This window comes from Athene noctua, chromosome 2 (genome assembly GCF_965140245.1).
Source record: "Athene noctua chromosome 2, bAthNoc1.hap1.1, whole genome shotgun sequence".
Lineage (NCBI taxonomy): Eukaryota > Metazoa > Chordata > Aves > Strigiformes > Strigidae > Athene > Athene noctua.
The window spans coordinates 58,609,998-58,626,384 of NC_134038.1; the positions used below are offsets into that span (position 1 = coordinate 58,609,998).

At 41.0% G+C, this 16,387-nt stretch overlaps 1 protein-coding gene across 1 annotated transcript in view; it reads left to right on the forward strand.

The window, feature by feature from the left end:
- The first annotated feature begins 1,089 nt into the window (after positions 1-1,089).
- LDLRAD4 (low density lipoprotein receptor class A domain containing 4) overlaps positions 1,090-16,387 on the forward strand; it is a 295,378-nt gene continuing 280,080 nt past the window's right edge. Inside the window, exon 1 of the mRNA XM_074899280.1 lies at positions 1,090-1,181. The gene's annotated coding sequence lies outside the window, so the exon portion shown is untranslated. The remainder of the gene's footprint in view (positions 1,182-16,387) is intronic.

A 16,387-nucleotide genomic window follows, 5' to 3' on the forward strand; every position in this document is an offset into this window, starting at 1 on the left:
TGCATTTCTTCTATTCATTCTTAGGGTTCACAGGTACAGTTGGGAAGGGAAAAGGCTTCAGAGTGCATCATGGATGGGAATGTGGACTGAGGCTGGTGATCTGAATTAACAGAAGAAGGAGTGTTGTTTTGGTTTTGAGCTTTTTTTTTTTTTTTTTTCTGGGAAGGGTGTGTATAAATCTTTCTACCTTTAAACATATAGTCACCACTTCAGTTGTTATGCTTGTTCCTAAGGGGTGCTTGGGCATAACTGAGATGAAGGTGATGATCTGTACCCCAGCTCTACACCCAAAGGATATTCAGAGGGAGAGGGGGAGTCTTAGGGCAGGGGAAAACCTGCAAGTGAACACAGGCACGGCAGCCGCCTGCTTTGGGTTCGTGCCTGCTGGGCCCTCACCAGAACTGGGTTTTCCTGTCTTGCAACATTTTTTGAGATGACAAAAAATTTCTCATTCTGCATGGGACAAAGTATACTTTATTTTATTTATTTTTTTTTTACTCCCTTACACCCTTAACGGCGGGGCGGAGGCAGGGGCCGCCTCCCGGCCGCCGGCTGCCCGCTTGCCCGTGTGGACGGCGGGGCTGCCCCGGTGGGGCCGCGGCCGGACCCCCGTAGCGGGTCGGGGGCTGCCGCCTCCTCCCCTCACGTTCCCCTCCACCCGTGCCCCCACTCCCCCCGCCGGGGCCCAGCTGCGCCCCGGTGCAGCACAGCCAGGCCGCAGCCGGCCTTCCCCCAGGCGCGGCTGCCCCGAGGAGACGCGCCCCCCCGCCCCAGGTCCTTTCATCCCCGCCGGTGGCCGGCGGGACGCCGTCGCCGCCGCGCCCATCCGCCCGGCAGGTGTCAGTGTGGGCTGCGGGGCGGGCAGCGCGCGGAGCGGCGGGGAGGGACCGCCGCCGCCCCGCCCCCCCCCCCCCCCCCCCCCCGCGCCGGCGGCGGCCCCCGCGCCCGTCCGCCAGAGCCAGACTCGCTGCAGACAGGCGGCAGCCAGCGGAGCGGGCAGGGCGGGGGGAGGAGGAGGAGGAGGAGGAGGAGGAGGCGGCTGGGGATGAGTTGGAGGCAGGCACAGCCTCAGCGCAGGGAGAGAGGCTGCCGGAGACAGGCAGGGGGAGGCGGCGAGGCGCCCCGTCCGCTCCGGAGGAGGCCAGCCCGGCGCGGGGGCGAGCGGCGGGGGCCGGGGGGAGGTGAGTGCGAGCGGCTGGCTGCCTGCCGCGGCGGAGACCGGGACCGCGCCGCGAACGGGCGGGAGTCGCCGCGCGGAAAGTGCCGGGGAAAGTGCGGGGAGGCCCGAGTGGAAGGTCTGGAAGCGTGCGAAGGACGAGACGGCGGCGGCGGCTGCTGGGGGGCTCCGCCGGCGCCCGCCCGCCCGTCCGCCCTCCCTCCCGCGGCGGGGGGTGTGTGGGGTGTGTGTGCCCCCCGGTCCCCCCAGAGCCGCTGCCGGAGTCGGGCTGAGCGCGTCCCTCCACGCCCCCCCCCCTCCCCAGTCCCCCCGGTGCCGCGGCGGGTGTTGCCTGAGGGAGTGTCGGGCGGCCGTGGGCCGGCGCGAGGGGCAGCGGTGACAGGTAGCGCCGTTATCGGGGGGGGCGGCCGGGGAGCCCCGCCGCTGCCCGCCGCCTCCGCCCGGCCGGGGGAGAAGCCGGCCCGTCAGCCCGGCGGCGCGGAGGGGAGACCCCCGGTGCTCCGCGGGGGGAGGCGGCGGCGGGCAGGGCGCTGGGGAGCACGGAGCGTGCGGCACGTCCTCTCCGCCTGCTCCGGAGTTAAATCCGTCCGGCCCCGTCTGGGCGCTCACCTCGCCTCGGGGTCGATGTCCCACCGCTCGGCGGGCAGTGCTGGCGGAGCAACCCCGCTGCCGTGTGCTGCCCGGCCCCGCGGGACGCGGTCCCCACGGGACACGGTCCCCACGGGGCTGCCTGTCCAGCGGCGTGCGCCCGCGTCCAAACGGGCAACTTTTACGGCGAGGCGAAGCAGCCGCAGTGTGGCTGCCGGGCTCACGCACGAGTGACCTATATTTAATGAAGGGCCTTTTTTCTTCCCTAAAAAAAAAACTTTATTAGCAGAAGTATGTCTGTATCTGATGCCTGCCTGCATTGTTTGCATGGAGTATGTGCATCCCAGGTTCCTGAGTGGCGTGCCAGGTTTTCCATCCTGTAGGTGGGTAGGTTATGATTCCATGCTTGCTGAAGACACAAACACACCTTTGTGTGTAGGTTTAAGTTCAATAAGAATAAACAGGAAACGGGCAGAACGCAAAAGTGACTTCTGTTTGGTTAGGAGATCTTAACGGAGCGCCTAAAATGATAAAGGTTTTAGTGGGGCTTTTTTCTTTATTGTTCAGAACCTGTCTGAATAGCAAATGATGGCTGTGCAAGAGAACATAAATCTGGTGAATAACCTTATATAGCACTTGGAAATAGTGTTTGGTGTTATAAAAGTTTATTGCTCTAAACCATAGGCACCTTCTTGTCAGGAAGGAAAACTAAGAGGTTTGTCTGTTCTTACAAAAAACTCGTGCATTAAAATGTTTGTGGACTGGAAAGGTGCACCACATAACATGAAGACAGAAATGCATGCGGCATCGTACAACTGAGGCTAGCCAAAAACGGAGAGCTTTTTTTGCCGGTAAGAAAGCCTGAGAGGCAATTACTGGTAGGCATAGATGAGGTAAGAACATAGATGCTGTGTAAGTACAATAATGTTCCTTTCTAGAAAGCATCTTTTGGTTTTCATTCTTCAACCTCTGAGTATGTTGGTTAGAAGAAACTTTCATTCTGCCTTCCAACTTTGCGACATTCTGGAGTTGTTTAAATAACGTAGGATGCACTGTTGAGTAGAATTGAATAACGTGCGTGTGGTGCACACGTGTATGGTTCCACTAATGAGAATATAAATATTATGGCTTTGTGGCTGTAAATAAAAGGGGAAGTTTTGCTGGAAGGCTAGTGAACTGTTGGGAAGCAGTCTAATCAACATCCCCCTGTCCATTATTAGCTGAAACAGCAATGGTACTCTGAACATCTATATCTGTACTGGTGTTTTAGCACCAGGTATTAAGTTACTGTGATACATAAAGCAACCAGCGTGAGGAGAACTTAAACTGGAATGTGTTAACTGTATGCAGCTACATCTAGAAGTAAAAATATATCTTTTTACATAATCTGTGTTCATAGCAGCATATTTAATTCTGACTCAGGTATGTGAAGATCGTTGTTGCGTACACATAAGGCATATCAGTATTCTTCAGTAAATTCAGATACCTGTGCAGGCCTCAATGATGATAAATGTATAACGCAGAATGAGTTAACAATGTGGGACAGTGTGTTTCAGACCATTGGTTTGTGTTAATTGAAACGTTACAGCCACTAGGCAGCATTTGAGTGATGAATTCAGTCTTCAGCATCTTAGACTTGTTAGAAGAAAACCTGTGGAAGTAGAAAGAAATTGGGATTCAAGAGTGAGGTACAGTTGTATTAAGTTTGGTAAGTTTTAAACTGTTGAACAGTAAGTAACTTCACCTTAGAATTTAGAACTAACCTGTCCCTTTGTTATTTTTAAGTAGATAAAATGCTGTTTTGTCTTCACTTTTAATGTGAGACTTGAAAAGGTGAGTTGTTAGTTTTCTGTGCACTGAAGGTACCGTGTCTTTTGGGGGAGCGTAGGGGAGAAAAGTTTTCTCTCTGATTTGCTTGACCAGAATTTAGTTCTCTTTTTCACAGCTGCCCTGCCGTACTCTGTCTAGTGGCTGCTGCCCTTCCACCAAGAACTAGTTGCATTTCAGTGACATTGCCTAAAATAATTTGGAATACTTTCAGGATGTGATGTGCCAGAAGAAAGTAAATGATTGTTGAAATAATAGAGATGTATCTTAAAAGTAATTTACCTCAATGTAATCTCTAAGAGAAATGAAGTGTTAAAAAGTATATGCCTGCCCAACAACTCTTGCATCAGCAGTCATAGTTGTTGCATTTAACTTGTGAGTGGTCTCAGAAAAGTGTTTTTCTGTCTGGTTTCTAAAAGTTTAAAACAGCTCCTTGCAAGTGAATTGCGAGTTACGGAATACAAATACTTCTAGGAGTTTAGAGATGAATTTTTCTGCAGATTGGTTCTGTGGTAACCGTGAAATTCTTCAATGGCACCAAGCTAGTATCAGCTGCTCGTTAAAGGCACCGATGCCAGAACAGTGGTGCATCAGTTGCTGGGAATCCAACCCTGTAGTGAAATGATTCATACATATACATTTTCTTTTCTCAGTTGACAGCTATTTTTAAGAATAGCCGTCTTGCCTAGAAGGTTGATATCTAAGCAAAAGCAGCCTAGATAGCTAAAAATTTCTTCCCCACCAAACATAATCTTATTTTTTGCCAGACTTCTAATATGTACACGAAACATTTGAATTGAATGATTTTAATTAATTCTCAGTAAATCTCTGGTGCTAATTGGTCATTATAAAGAGATGGTGACATTTTGGAGCTGCTGTCAGGAAGTCAGCTATTTTTTGCGCAAACCAAGATGTTGAGTTTGAGGTAGATGTCAGTTTGAAGCAATTTCTAATAATAATGGATAGTGATATCCAAATGATAGCAGATTACCCTCATAAATTTTTGAAATGAATGGGATTTTCTAGGTATGTAAGTCTGCAGAAACGGTCTCAGAATGAAATGATGGCACATTTGTCCAGTGTGCTTTTAACTTTTTCTGTGTGCTGCACCAGTGGAATATTCCAAAGAAGAAAAGCTACTGGCCTTTTTTTCCATTGTGTTCTTCTGAACCTTGTATTTGAAAGAGAAATTTAAGTTCTTTATTTTAGAGAGGAATTTTATTTGCTTGTTTCTGAGACTGTCAGTTGAGTAACAGTAACTGCAAGGGGACTGCAGTAGAAAGAACGCTTGCAGGTGCGTAAGAGTGATCACAACATTACAGTGTGTTCTGTGTTTCATGCTGGCAAAATGTCTCTGTATTTATCATCTTTATTTAATATATGCATTTCAGTAACATATGCCTTGATTTAGCATATTTGGAATATGTTAAATGTAGATGCATTTTACTAAACGCTTTTTCTTATTGTTTGGTTAAGCAACAAAAATTTGCAAGTACCGATATCACCATTCATTATCACTCAGCATAATAATGGGTAAATTTAATCTTCATGATTAAGATTATTTTGGTCACAAGAGACCAGGGAATGAAAATTAATCGTTTTCCTGATGTGCTGTGTCTGTGTTGTTCTTTTCTCCCTTTCTTTTCTCTAAAATTCTACTACAGACAGCACTCTGACCTTTTAAACTGTGTTTGGGTCATCTTCCTCTACATCAGACTTTTCTTTCAGATAGGAGACAGAGATTAAGAAGAATCTAAATGCAATTTCTCTTCTTATTGCCAATGGAGAGCTTTCTTAGATTTGAAGTAAGTTTTCTTTGTGCCAAATGGTTGACTTTTCTAGAATAAAATCTCTCTAGGGTATGCAAAAAGTCCTCTGGTTAATATATTGGCATTCCCAGAACCCACTAAAACTTAGGCAGGTTGCCAGACACCACTTAATGAGGATGCTGAATGTCTGGCACAAATCTGTATGAAAACCAGCAAAGAAGCTGGGGGTGGAAGTGCATGTGGTGGGGAGAGGGCTGGGAAGGCGACACATCCACACCCATAATTTATTTTTAATGTCTGCATTTTGCAGAGAAACTAATCAGAAATCCTTACCACTGGATTTTGAAAGCTCATTGGGTGCAGGAGTCTGGATGCTCCAAATTGAGGTAGCAGTGTTCTCATCGAACATTTTATTATGAAAGTAATTTATGAGTTATGGGAGTTGTTTTTTGAGTAGAGAACCAGAAAAGGATGGGAAATGGTAGTGATTTTGTGTTCTATTATCTGATAAAACTGAAAAGCATTTGAAAATGTTCAACAATTTAGGGGACGATGGAAGTCAGTGATTGCTAGCGTCCACACAGAAGGACATGTTAAAGTTACATGTCAGGGATAAACTGCTGCTGCTAGAACACTTACGCTCAGCATACACCTGTGGTATGTGGCTCTGCCTGATGCTACTCTGCTTAGGTTTTGCTACATGTGAAGTGGAACTGTAGGTACAACAGATTTTCTGATGGCTAGGCAACTTAAAAAAATTAGTCATGTACCAGGCTGAGGCATTCTTCCATTAGAGTGCCATTAGAAACAGAATATATTGTTTTTTGTTGACTCAGATGTTTAGTTTTAAAGGTTGAAAGTGATTAGGCAGACTTAGTTATATTCTGAACTGAACATTATTTCAGACATTTAAAGCACGAACATTTTCAGCATTTTTCCCAGGCTTTAGCTTCTTCCTTACACAGTCAAAAAAGCATAACTTCTGTATAGACAATTGTATAAATAGACATTTGATTGATAGGCATGACTGATTTTGGCTTTTAATCCAGAATAATTCTAATAGGAGTTTTTTGCATGTGGCTGAATTTGGAAACATGTGCTTGTTACTTGCTTTTCAGTATAAGTTTTAGTTGTGTATTTTACACTTTTGGAGAACTATTCCTCTTCAGAGGAATTTTACTCACTAGAATAGTGGCACCTACTTGATGTTTACTTTTGGGTACGACTCTTGATGTGTACTTTTGGATTTAACTGTAATCCAGATGCTTCTGTTTGGTTTCACTAAGATGAGATGATAAAGGAAAGTATTAAAATAATTGGACTTTAATGCTGGTTGCAGTGGAAAAAAAGACGTGTGTTTTGACAGTTGTATGGGGATCTTTGCGAAGTTTTATCTGTTGACACTGACTTGTAGCTGTCTATAGGACATGGAAAACAAGAAGTGAGAGTGATGGACATTGTACCCATGTTTTTAAACTAGTATGTGTTTAGGATTAGTTTTAAAATGCAGAACAGTATCTCCTAGATAGATAACACTGCTGAAATGCTGCACATGAGAATGGAGTGGGTTGATGAAGTGTCTGTAGGAATTTCATTGTGTTTCCTTCTCCTAGTGCTCTTGATTCCTTCCATGCCAAAAGCCCTGGTACCCTTTTTGTTGAAAACTTGATAATAAATCACTTTCTGAAAAAATGTAGTCACAATATTGAACTTGCTGTTGCCTGTGAAAGATGAGTTTGGAGATTTCCATTCTTTTTGTATTCAGTATTTTCTTCATTCTTACTTTATTTTGTGTTTCAGTATTTCCAACGTTCTGAAGTTGACTGTAAAAGATATACTGACTTTTAGGGAAGATGTGCTTTTGTGAACGTTTGTAAGTTTGGATGATAAATATCTTGAGGTTCTATCAAAATCTTTGACCCCTGAAAGTATCTAAGCTGTGATTTTAGAGGACAGTACAAAATTCTGTTAGAGTGTCTGTTAGAATGAATGTTAATGCTTAATAAAGTAAAATCTAGAATCTCTTCCACATTGAGAGAAGACTGGAAAACTGTGTTTTCTTCTGGATAAACCCTGATTTTTACTCAGAATTCGAAAATAAGAGTTGACTCATGTGCCTTGCATGATCTAGCATATGCCGGTATGAGGCTACTGTGCTTTGTCTTTAATTTTCATCATCCAGTACTTGCAAGCATCTTCAAACAGTACTCTATTTTTTAAACACAACTTTGACTCTTCTTGATTTCAAAGATTCTTGGAAGGAAGGTGTGTGATTCTTTTTTAATTACCTCTTTATGTTGTGTAGCTGAGGCTATTATTTTGGTTTTTCACACCTGTAACCTACTTGTTCTCCATTTCATAGAGGGAAAGGAGGGGGCAGTCTGTGACTGAGATATGAAGCAATCTCTTTTAACAACCTCCTTCTTCCACTGAGACATTCATGAGATTTTTACAGTGTGTTAATTAAGAGTGATCCATTATTACTTTGGACTTGTAAACACCTTCAAACATTCCATTAGGTGTTAATGACACATGAAGCAAGAATTAAAATGAATTTGTTAGTCCTATATCTGGTAGGGATGAACTATATGTAATTGCCTAGACGTAGCAGTGTTTCTTAAACTATTGGGCGCAAATGGTATTGCTTCATTTTTTGCTTAACCATTAGTTATTGAGTCAAATTATGCTAATTTGTAGAGCGTATTTGGGCCTGCATTGTACAGAATTTCAGCTGGTCTTTTGCCGTGGTTTGCTTGGGATTTTCATAAGACAAAAGTGAGTTGCCTTGGCTTCTGCCCTATGGGTCAGAACTGAGGAGCATAGCAGAAGGTGTGGGAGATATGTGAGGAACGCTTATAAATAACCCAACTTAATCTCCGTAGCTGTTGAACTGGCACCTTCTGTGAAATACCAAATTGGTGTGTGATCTTCTCTTATAATTCCACTTTAATGGATGATTGCTTTCGTAGGTTTTGGTTACCTAGTGTGTTAGGCAAAATTAGATTGAACATTTGCAAAAACATGTGTGGATAAGATACAGTACTCCTAAATTAGAAGAGTGCACCTGGTCATATAAAAGCTAGACTTGGGGTGACTAATAACCTCTGTTGGCCAGTGCAGTTCATGTAGATGAACAAAGGGTTTGTGTTGACTGTAATTTCTCACTGAACTTGTATGGGTAGTGGAAGTGTGGAGGAAGGGGGTTCTATGAATATTTCCAACACGGATGTTTTCTGTGTTTGTAACCGTTTCACATTCCTCTTACTGTTTTAATAACCTTCCTAGCAGGTTTTTAGAAGCAGCACATTTGAGATTAACTCTTAGCAAGTACCCAATTTTCACTTAAAATGTCTTAAATTATGAGCTATCCTTGTTTAATTGGGAAGCCTAATGTGTGATCCATCTATCCAATCAAAGCGGCTTTGCATAATGTTGAATACAGGTACTGTTTGGTGCCTAATTTCACATAGCTTTTAATAATAAAAAAAAAATTAAAAAGCTACCATCTGTTGATGAACAGAAATACTGCCAGTGTTTGTCAAATGTGTGCTTTATCTGACCTGCTCTACTTAGCACCTTATGGCAAAGCTTTCCCATCAAAGCATTTTACAAATATCTTTGTTCTAACAGTGCCTTATTAGATTGATAACAATAGTGGTATCACTTTTTAATGTAGGGATCAATGTACTAAGGATTAGGGAGATAAACATCTCTTTAGCTGTAAGAGGAAGTCACCTGCAGTGGGTACAGAGATGAGGATTCTGACTCACAGCTGTAGATGAAAATCACTGTTCTGTTCTAATGATCTTAACAGCCTTTTGATGAAAATGATCAGACTAATGTAAAGTTTCTAAGCAGAAAGCTCCAGTAATCTGTGTAGATTGGTCTCCTTTTTGTCCATAGGTGGTGGCTGGGCAAGTAGGTAAAGTTCAAGAAAGAAAAATCACACTGCTGATGTGTGTTAGTGCTGATAATACTCAATAATGAGTTAAGAAGCATTTGGTTCATGATTCTTTTTAATTTTGTTTGAAATTACCTAAAAACATAGCAAACCAAGAGTAATTAAAAGAGAGGAAAAAGAGGGCCTCTATGGGTTGTTGAGTGGGAGTTAGTTCTGTAAGATACTCTGAAAGTGTCTTTTGAAACGATGAGTTCTCTCTTCAGTTGAATATGCAACCAGTAACAGATTCTGCTTTTTTCCATTCCCTGTTTTCCCCTGGGTATTGTTAGGGGTTGGAGATAAAAGCCTTTAATCATGTCTACATGGAGACACCAAAGCAAATCACTTGAAGTATCAAGTCAAGATGTGTATGTTAAAGTATGTTAAACTTGTGTGTGAATGCTGTGTTGAATATAGAACAGCCTTATATATTTAGCTTGATCAATCAAAGGTCATTTTACATCTGAACAAGAACATCATTCAGAGCGTAAGTTAAATTACAGTGATCTAAAACCACCTGTGTATGAATGAGAGCCTCTTGACATAGATGTTTACCGTGCTTTAACTTCAGCATTTTACACTGTACTTGATTTATCTCAGCTTTCCTCCGTGTCGCTTGTTATTGATCAGTTTTCATGACGCTGCTATTAAGAGGCATCTCGGATAGAGCTAATTGCAAACTTTCAAGTGAATGTAATTTAGTCAAAAAAATGGCAGTTCATTGAACTTGAGATGTTTCATTGCAAATATTTTAGATTTGACAGACTTTTACTGAAATCAAAATAAGACACAACCTCTCTTTGATTCCTGGTGAACTGTGTTTTGGCCAAAGGCCTGGTGTTTGCAGGGTCCTTAGCATGGAGCTAATTGCCAAGGATCTCACTTTGTGACCAGCAACACTGTTTCTAGGAACATGTGGCTTCCTCGGACAGCCTGCATGAGAAGTCTGCTGTGAAGTCAATGACTGAAGAAATCTCTGTGGACCCACCTCTGATTTGGGGACCTGCAGTGGTCCTCTGTATCTACATACTGAAACTGTCAGTCCTCTGAAGAGTAAAACTAAGAAAAAATTCTGTTCTATTTGACAGTTGTAAAACTGGAGCCTGCAGTTGGTCGGAAATCAGGAGATTTTTGGGGTTTGTCTGCTTTGAGACAAATTAATGTTATTGGAAAGTATCTTGCAGCCCAGAAACTAGCTAGTTCTAGTCTGAGCTGTGTTTCATTTCATAGATGCCAATTAATATCTCTCTTCCCATTTCTTTTCAATCTGGAGTTCATCTGAAGGAGTACCTCAGGAGAACCAAAGCCTCTGTTGCCTAAAGGCTTTAATTTACCCTTTGTTATGTCAGCCCTGACCTCTGAGGCTTGCAAGTTGCACTTTTCTATGTCTTCGATAGGAAGACTTACATAAAGGAAAGAATATCCTGAAGCTTTTATATTCTATCAGCTTAAAATGAACAGTGAAGTATTCTTCAGGGTTCTGAGAAAGAAGGGAGATAGTTATCTTTTTTATGGTTTTGTCCAGCCGAACTTGTCTCCCAGAAGGACAGTTGTATTGCAGAGAAGAGAAACTGTCCAGTGGAAGTAGTTGCGGATGCAGTGTACAGAGCTGGTAATTCTGTTCTACCTACGCCATTTTGTAAGTGACCCTTAAAAACTTGAGACTTTCCTGGACATTCCCGTTGAGGTCCATGATGTGATGGAGGTAGAGATTATATTATTGCTCTAAAGAGGAGACGGATACCCTTTTCTCTTTATTTATAAACATTCTATTTTATAAGATGATTCAAGCATTGCTATTGTTGCATTCTCCCTATAAGAAAAACCTTCTGAATTTTCAGTTGGTCAGGAAGATAAAAGCCACACTAAAAGCTGGAAATGAAAACTTGTGAGCAACTCTGCTTTCAATACATTGAAATTACTCTATGGTTGGAGATACTGATAGCACAGTTGTCCCTTTGGAAAATGAAGAGACAAATGAGTTATGATATATTAGCTGTTGTACATTTAGCTGACGCTTCCAAGATGTTTGCATACTTGTTAAGTTTATGGCCACTGCAGTAGAGGCAGATAAATTTTAGCCACTTAAGCATCTCCCTGACTCATGAATGTACAGAATTCCTACATATTCTCCAGGTCAGTGAGTTGCCTTTTTTTTTTAAATTGAGAAGTTCTGTCACAGAGTTATTATAGTCTCAAAGATCTAGCTGTCTTGCTTTACATGTGTAGGAGATATTAGAGACAGGAGGAAATATATAATAAGTCATCTTTGTGATATCTTGAGTCTTACTTTTGGATGAAGGAGAAGAGTAAAATTCTGACTGGATGCTATGGATAGTCTGGTTTCACAGAGTAAAAATGTCAAAAGAATATTTTTTTTCCTGTTACTGATCTTGGTGCGTAAAATACGCCATAGTCCCTTTGTGTACTTGAGGTATTCTCAGATGTCCCTGACACCTACTAAAAAATAAATGCTGTATGCAACTGGTTCTGTTTTCTCCCACACATTTTTGCTTGTTTTCCTGTTTCTCCTCTAGCTAGACTTCTCTCTTGCTTTTTAAAATTTTTTTTGGTAGTCCTTTAGGATACAGACATTTCAAAGATGTCATGCATCTGTAATGTCTGAATGGCTTCCTCTTCTTTCCTTTCCCCTTCCACCCCAATCAAGAAATTCCAGATGGAAGCTCTTTGGTGTCAGTAACAGCTGCACAGCAGATAATTTTTTGCATCCTCAGAGTTGTAATAGTTGTAACTCCATATATGGAGTTGTGATATACATGTACATTAAGGTTCTTTCGGTCTTTAAGTTTCCTCAAGGCTCTTCTAATCATCCTTGATAGAGCATTTTCCCCTATTTTCTGTTCCTGGTTAGAAGGAGCTTCTTTCAACAGAAAGAAGTTAAGATACTCTGCTGTAAATTTGATTTTTAGAAAGTCTGAATATTTCAGAGTCCTGTGTTGTGATTCAAAAATTGTGCTCCCTTCTTTCATCTCTAGGGTTTATAATAAGGTGTCAGCAATGATCTAGTCCATCTGGGAGCTTGCATCAATGCTTGGGAGAGCCATATGTGTCTGCCTCAAACAAGGCTATAGAAAAGTGTTCCACTAGCAACCAAGATGTCATCCATCTGCTAGACAATCCTGTAGCTAGTTAGCTTAATGACGTATTTATTTGACTAGATGTTTCTGCGAAGCAGACTCCAGCTTTCCTCCCTGTTCAAATTAATACCAAAACCTCCGTGCTCTGGAGAAAAAACCCCTGCCCGTTCTGGAAAATGTCAGGAAGTTTGTGGCTTGATGAGTTTGATCTATTTACTTCAGGATGTTGCACTCCCAAGTTTCACGTGAGCACATACATTGTTAGGAGATCGCTCCAGCCTTCCTGTGTGGGGAGCCCATGCGGTGCAGGTGTCTGGGTGACAGAGGGATCAACAGACTAGACAGAAGACCTGGGTGACCTTAGATGCATGTAGAAATCCAATCACACTGCTACTACTTTAGGGTATTATTTTAGCACATGGAGCTGTGTGAGGATTTCCTCCTGCTGCAGTCAGAGCTGGAATTGTCATAGTAAACATTTTACCCAGCTACACAGAATAAACCAGGTGATTATTTCACTTGGTGGCTTTAATGGAAATGTTTATTCAAGATTAAGGGATTCGGTCTTCAACATATGTGTTCTAGATATTTGTATTCTCAGATGGCCCTGCAAAGTCAGAGCTCCAGGAATGGTGGTAGAAATGTACTGCGGGAAAAGGAGCACTGTGAACTTCAGATACTGCTTGGTCTTACTGTGGTAAAATAGAGCAGATTGGGACTGACTGTCATCAATATTTTTTTTCCCATCCATTCTATCTACCTTTTCTTTTTAGTCCAAAAAGGCTGTTGCAAGTTCTAAGCTGATCTGATTTCTAATCTGTCTGTGAGTCAGAGTTGAGTTCAGAAGGGAGCAGAAAAACAGGAGAAATGCAAATCTAGATGAAAAGAATGTTTTATGTTAATGGCAGTTATATTAATCTGTGTTGAGGCAGTCTGGTGATTTTAAATGTGGAGTAATGCATACGTGTATTCAGACCACCATACAATAAGGTCCATCAGTAAATCTTCATTCACATCTTGCAAGGGAGTTTACATGCAGCATCACATTGATTTCAGTGAGAACTGAGAGACCGTCACAGTTTTTTTCTGAATGCAGCTGTTTGTATGATTGGAACCAACACAGCACTGTCTACTGAGTTTGGTAAATTTTTCCTGACATTCTTTAAAAAGTAGCGGACATGGATAAAAATACTTAGTAAACTCCAAGAAAAAATGAGTAGTCTATGCAGGTCTAAAGAGGGCTGAGAAATAGATCCTAAATAAGGCACAGAAAAAAAATTGTTTCTTGTCTGTACACTAGAGGCCTCTCTTCTGACAGGTGTAAAACAATTTTTTGTGGGCATAGTAGCTAGCAACTCTAAGCTGAAAAAGTAGGTGAAAGTAAAATCACAACAATTCCATGGAGGACTGTAGAGTTGTCAAGGTAAAACAGATTGAAAAGGTGAGCTCTACTCACTGTTGCTTCATCTTCTAATGATACAAAGAGATTTGTAGAATAATTCAGGTCAGAAGGGACCTTCTGGAGTTCATCTAGTCCAGCCTGCAGTAATAGGACTAAGGATTTTCTAAAGAAATACTCCTGGATCTAGAAATTTGTTATTTAGATCTTAATTTTCAAACCTTGATCTTTTTCATAAGTTTTGAATTGCTTGTATTTGGGCAGCAGTAAAGGTGAAATTAATAATAATAAAGTATGAAAAAAGACAACCTTAATTCTAAAGATTCTGAGTAAGTGCCGAAAAAGAGCAAAGTTAATGTGAACTCTTGTTGCAGGTGGGAGTGAGTTACCATCTCATGAGTAGCTGGAAGCTGTTGCATGTGTTTAAAGTAATCAACACTGTTTTATTTCCTTGAGATGTTCTTTTCTAAGTGTTGTCTATGTAATTAGTGAAGAATCATGCAGTTTACTTTCTGGGAAGGGAAACAGCTGACAATTCTTCACTGATATGAACATATGTATTTTTATTTGTATTCCTTTTGCCACAATGCTACTATCCATCGTTAAATAAAACCCAGTCAAAGAAACTTTTCCACATCACCTTATAAAAACATAAAAGTCCTCTCAGAGGTAACTCAGATGGGTCAGAGTAACATTGAGGAAGCTTTTGGTGAGAAAGGGATTTTGCTGGAAAGCTTACTGTATCGAAACTTGATTCTTTTAAAGCAGAATGAAAAAAGCATTTTTGCCCTTTTCCACAAGAATTAGATTCATTTTAGATCAGTCGTTCTTCTGTAGTCTTTTATGATACCATGCAAAATGAAAGAAAATATTTAGATTGAAAAGTCATAACATTATGAAATACTGTAAAATTTCTACCTTATAAAATGTGTATTTCAGCTTTTATTTAATGATTAGTGTCATCAAGAGGCTACTTTACAAGAAGTATTTCTGTTTTGACACATTGGATTTTCTGATGGAAAACATCTACAGGAGTATTTCTGACAAGAACTGAAAACTTTTGTGGGAGTATTGTGGGAACTTTGTATTATTTAGTTACTTTATTTGTTTTGCCTTTTTTTTTTTTTTTTTTTTTTTTTAAGTTCCTTTACTTTCTTTGCATTTCCACTGCAAATTTGAACTTGATTAGGGAGATTACTGAAAGTCTATTGTTCTGATGCTTCACTGTTGCTTCATTCCTCTTCATACTTGTTTTACTGTGTGAGATCATATATTACTGTATAGAAGATGGGGTATATTCCTGATGGTTCTCAGCTATTAAATATGGTTTGTTTGACTCAATAGCCAGCAATATGAATCTTTTCTTAATTTCTTACATGTACAGATACAATGAAACCCTCATTATTTTTGTGGGTTTTTTTGTATCTCCTGTTGCCGTTTCCCAGTTTTGTTTACCTGCTGCTAATTCTATGTAGTTTAACAGTTCCTACAAATGGAAGAAGACTTATACAGAAACCTAATAATTTTGAACCCACTTTATGTTTCCGTTCACTTTGAATTGAGGCTAATAACAAACCAAACAAGGATTTGCTTCTGAAGAGCATAGTACTTACTGGCTATGTTGAGTCTTCTTCCCATTAGCTAAGTGTTTAGCTTCTTCCAGCGCTTCCTCTGTGTTGATGTGTATATGATGTTCCTGTCCAGTTATGCAGAAGTGTTGTGTTACAAAAGAGGATTACGTGCTTGACTTCTGTTGAACTAATTAACATACAATTGGACTGTCTTCTCCAATTTAGTTTATGTATACTAAGATAGCTTTGTAACACATACTGACCAAAAAAAGGGGATACAAGATGGTGGTACATCTTCTTGGAATAATTTCTGGAATGCTGTTGCTTGGGTCTCACAGTGATAGAGTTTTAGGTCCTTGTCTTTGTATTTGGATATTCAGAATAGGGGAAAAAAAAAAAAAAAAAAGGGACACATACAGGTATTTAGGTATTTGACTTTGGAAAGTCCTAATTCTTGATGCTGGGTGGTTTCTGTTTGGCACTATTTTGTGTTATAATCTTTATGCTACTTAAGTTAAAAGAAAAGGGCTTAGAAAATAAGTGAAAAAGAAAGGGTGTCTGACTTTTGCCTTAAAAGTTTATTTTGTGAGCTTGAATGTGTGATAGGCTTGAATGATGTAAGAATACACAATTAAGGATGGACACAATCTGTAACTGTAGTAGTGGAATAACCTGTAGTGAGCTATCACATCAAAGTCTGACCCACTAGAAATGGTAGATGCCATGAAGACACTAATTTCATTTAAAAATAGTTCTGCTGAAGCAATTAGCCATGTTTTAAATTTCTGTTTAGCTGTTTGATTGCTGACACAGCATAATTCTTTTGTTGAAGGTTTTTCATATCAAAGTAGATTACATGTTACGGAATGGACTAGTTTTGTGAACACCACTTTTACGGTCAAAACTTTATACGCTGTTGGGGTATGTCTGTTTTCACCAAAACTATGTCAGAATGTAAAACCATCAGATTAATTAGTTTGATTAAAGTGGCACGAGTGTCATTGTGCAGTCTCCTCTG